Source organism: Melopsittacus undulatus, unplaced genomic scaffold, assembly GCF_012275295.1.
Source record: "Melopsittacus undulatus isolate bMelUnd1 unplaced genomic scaffold, bMelUnd1.mat.Z mat_scaffold_393_arrow_ctg1, whole genome shotgun sequence".
NCBI lineage: Eukaryota > Metazoa > Chordata > Aves > Psittaciformes > Psittaculidae > Melopsittacus > Melopsittacus undulatus.
In genome coordinates this window covers 66,324-69,998 of record NW_022994292.1, presented here as the reverse complement: position 1 = coordinate 69,998, position 3,675 = coordinate 66,324, and the positions used below count along the sequence as shown (strand labels likewise).

At 52.1% G+C, this 3,675-nt stretch overlaps 1 long non-coding RNA gene across 1 annotated transcript; it reads left to right on the top strand.

Annotated features, from left to right (window-relative positions):
• The first annotated feature begins 1,234 nt into the window (after nucleotides 1-1,234).
• LOC117438497 (uncharacterized) lies at nucleotides 1,235-1,776 on the top strand. The gene is made up of 3 exons (XR_004550819.1): nucleotides 1,235-1,265; nucleotides 1,526-1,581; nucleotides 1,656-1,776. It is a non-coding gene; the product is annotated as an uncharacterized lncRNA (long non-coding RNA).
• Nucleotides 1,777-3,675: the final 1,899 nt, after the last annotated feature.

The window sequence follows — 3,675 nt, the reverse complement described above, 5'->3', positions numbered from 1 at the left end:
TGCCAGGGAGGTCAGGGAGGCCCTGGACAGCGGGGTTCCAGTACAGCTGGAAACCCAGCCCGTGCTGCTGCTGGCTGTCCTCCTGAAGTTGAGCCCTGCTGACCCAGAGCCCCCTGCAGCTCCGGACTCTCTTGGTGCTGATGGCACCTGTGGGAGCACAAGCACAAACCCAGCTGCCTGCTCATGAGACAGAGGGTTGGGATGATGTGGGTGCTCCTGGGGGCAGTGGCGAAAGCCTCATGTGGAGCCCTTGGCACTGCAGGACTTCCTCTGGAATATCCCCTCTAAGCTCCTCAGTGTCCATCTGTATGAGGAGTGGATGAGAGCCATGGAGAAGTCCAGCAGGCAGGAGAGGCTGGCAGCGCTGAAAGAGTAAGTATGGCAGCATCCAGCAGGGACTGGCACAGGCTGGGACTCCAATGAAAAGCAGTGGCCTGCCTGAAATAGCCATGGCTCCTGCAAGCCACCTCCTGCTGCTGTGGGGTTTATGTTTGGGGGGAAAGTGGCACTGAAAAGCTTTTCTCTCTGGGGATCACTTCCCACAGGCACTGGGCTTTGCTCCAACAAGGGCCTCTTTCAGAAGAGCAGGGTGGGAGGGAGGTGGCCGTATCTCAGCAAAGGCAGTCCCTCTGCTGTAGAGCAGGCAGTGGCCTTGGGTGAGATCAGCCTGGGAGACCTGTGTTGTCAACACCGACTTCATTAACGCTGTGCTCCTGTTCCCTCAGGGTGGCCAGCAGGCTACCAGTGGCCAACCTGCTCCTGCTGCGGCAGCTGCTGTCGCTGCTCAGCGGCATCAGCAAGAGCGTGGCCACAACCAAAATGACTGCTGGGAACCTGGCCATCTGCCTGTCACCAAACCTCCTGAGCCCACCCCAGGAGCTGCCCCTGGATGTCCTGGCTCAGGAGACAGGGAAGGTACGCTGTGTTCACCACCCAGCTACAGCGTCCCCAGCCCAGCCCAGCTTTGCTGCTCAGAGGGTCCTGGCTGCTCCCTCCCATCAGCAAAGCCATGGGGCAGCAGCCGGAAGAGCAGCCCCATGGCTGCACCTTCCTGCACAGAAGCATGGGTCAGGCTGGGAAGGGCTGTTTGAGCCCTCATCAGCCCCCTCAGTGAAACCAGTGGTTTGCTGTGTGCAGGTGACCCAGCTTGTCGAGTTCCTCATCCACCACCACGAGTAACTCCTTGGAGAGCAGGTGGCCAGGGTGGCCAGCGAGGGGGCCAAGGAGGACACTCAGCACCACAACCAGAGCTGGAAACAGCAGAGGTAAGTGAAGTGCACGAGCAGTGTGACAACAAAAGGCTCCCCTCTCAGAGGTGGGGCTGCTGCCACCACAGGGACAAGCACGGTCATCCACCAGCCTGCAGCTCTGCCAAAGTGCAGAGCAAGGCTGAGGCAGGTTGGCCATCCCACTTTGTGAGGTGAACCCACCACAGCTGGCTCAGCTGAGCTGAGCAAACCCATCCAGGGTAGCAATTGTGCAGGGAGTTCCTTGCCCCATGCTAACCTACAGATTTGCATTGCAGGTGCCTCCTGTTGCTCCTGAGAGCAAACAGCAGAGGAGCTTTTCCGGGGAGAAAAGGTAAAAGTGCCTGGCTTTGTTTGGTTCAAGGTAATCGTGGCTTCACCTGTCTAACAATACTGTTGAATGCAAAGCTTCCCAGGTTCTTCGCAGAACACCAGGAAGCGAAGAGCAGCCTGGGAAGAGGGCAGCGACGGGCCACCGTGCCCAAAGAAGATCAAAACTGAGCTGCCAGGGATGGGAAACTGAAAAAGCAGGGGAATAACAAGGCACTCAGGTATGTAGCAGAGCCTGTTGCTCCATCTTTTTGCTAAGTTCTGAGTATAGGAAATGCTTCTGAGGTGCACAGAATGGTCCTGCCCTGGAGGAACATGTATGTCAGGAGAGACTACCCCAGCATTGCCTGCCAACCTCTGATTTGGAGTATGGCAGAGCAAGAGATGCTGCTGCTTGGGTTTTGGAAAAAGACCATATCCCAGCTTCCCAGGCTCCCTGCCGAGCCCTGCTGCCTGGCAAGGTGGCACTGCACATCTCTGTCAACTTCCTGTGCTCCGAAGGTGTTGTATGTATTGAGAAGGGATCAAAGCAACACTGTAGTTGCCAGTAAGGAGCCTCTCTCCTGTGCTAGCAATGACCTCTTTTACAGCATAGTTCCAAAAAACCCAAGAGCCCAAGTCCCACCTGCTCCTGCCCTCATGGCTTCATCAGCGCTTTCTGACTCTGCCCTTGTAGGTGCCTGTTTACTGCTTTGATTCCCCGCACACTGCCCTGCATGCCTGGGCTTGGAGTTCCACCCTGAGGCCCCAGCACCACCTCGGCAGCGGCGAGGACAGAACCACCATGTCCTTCTGCTCTGGATAGAAGGTTACACCACCTCGGCAGTGGCGAGGACAGAACCACCATGTCCTTCTGCTCTGGATAGAAGGTTATACCACCTCGGCCCGGAGCCAGAGCAGCGCCCTCAGACCCATCCCAGCCCTTGCGGGAGGCCTTGCTGGCTCACTCCTCAGCTCTGCCCACCAATGCCCACCTGCTGGAGCATCTCCCCAAGTGAGGAGCTGGCCTCCTGACCTTGTTACTATCTTAGACACCTGTTAAGGTCCAGAAGCAAAGAGAAATCTTGCTTCTGAAAGAAAATGCAGACAGGCAACAGAAAAGGAGCCTGAACTGCACCACTGTGTTTTCATTGACAATTGCTCATGGTGGGGAGAGAGATGCAGAACAGAAACAAAAAAAAGTAATCAAGAAGAAAACAAAATAACAATAAAAAAACAAAGCCAAACAAAGCAATCACAACAACAACAAAAAATAATCTCCCCCCAAAAGAAAAAAAAATAAAACACACCCTATTTTGGGGGAAAAAAAAGAAAAAAATCCCTCAGATCCATCTGCACTCTGATTGGAGAATCATCAGCTCTCAAGATCTTAGTGTGATCTATGATAGGTATCCAGTGTTCATTGTGATACTTTATAAACAGAAGACTATCTAAATGCCATTGGGAAATTATAGCAGGGGTTGCAGCTGTCTGCAAACAAAGCTGTCTCAAATCTGAGTACCAACAGAGTGATTTGTTGGTAATAGGGGCGAGTGACTGATATGTGTGTATTGCCCTTGCATTTGCTGCTATACATTGTGCAGACTGCCTCAGTTCTCAGAATTGCTTCATACATATTATGTCTTGCTGAATTTTCTTACCATTTCTACACAGAAATAAAGTGTCAAATTCATACCTGCCCAGTGTGTATTTGGATGAGTCCCTTTTTATTCCTCTATCCATCTCTGGGTTTCCCTTCTCTGTCTCTCAGATACTTACCTGTCCAATAAGACAAAAAAGGTCATGCAAAGGTTGCATTTGTATAAGCCCTTTCTTTCCCCCAGGAACTTTGTTTTTTTTCCCAACACACCTGAGGAGACATTTGCATCCAAGAAAAGGTCTTGACAAGGAAAGAACTTGAGTACGTTGCTGCTACTTCTAATCTGAGAAACAAAAGCACTACTTTTGCCCAGAAGACCACTGATCAGTATTTCTATAATCTTGTGTCCTGTTTTCAGTAGTAGCAGTCATAGTTCTCCTTCTTAGTAGCTGGTGCAGTGCTGTGTTGTTGACTTTCAGCCTGGGGATAATGCTGATAGCAATGATGTTTTTACTTGCT